We start from the raw sequence: 269 nt of genomic DNA on the forward strand, positions 1-269 counted from the left end.
CAAAATCTCTATCCATTTTGCGACAATTAACAGTTTTCCAATATTTGTTGCATAATCCCTCGACTAATTATGTACATTGCACCGTGTAACTTGATTATGCACAACACTGTATTGCGATTCCGGTCTGTGATTTTTTATCCGCATCTGACTGGTTCGGATAATCACAAGGGGTCGATTATTCTAATACAGATAATTGAGACTGTTTCCCTTATTTACAATACGCCAGGCCTAGTCACAGCACTGCAAAATGATGCCTTATATACAATAAT

This window comes from Penaeus monodon, chromosome 32 (genome assembly GCF_015228065.2).
Source record: "Penaeus monodon isolate SGIC_2016 chromosome 32, NSTDA_Pmon_1, whole genome shotgun sequence".
Classification (NCBI taxonomy): domain Eukaryota; kingdom Metazoa; phylum Arthropoda; class Malacostraca; order Decapoda; family Penaeidae; genus Penaeus; species Penaeus monodon.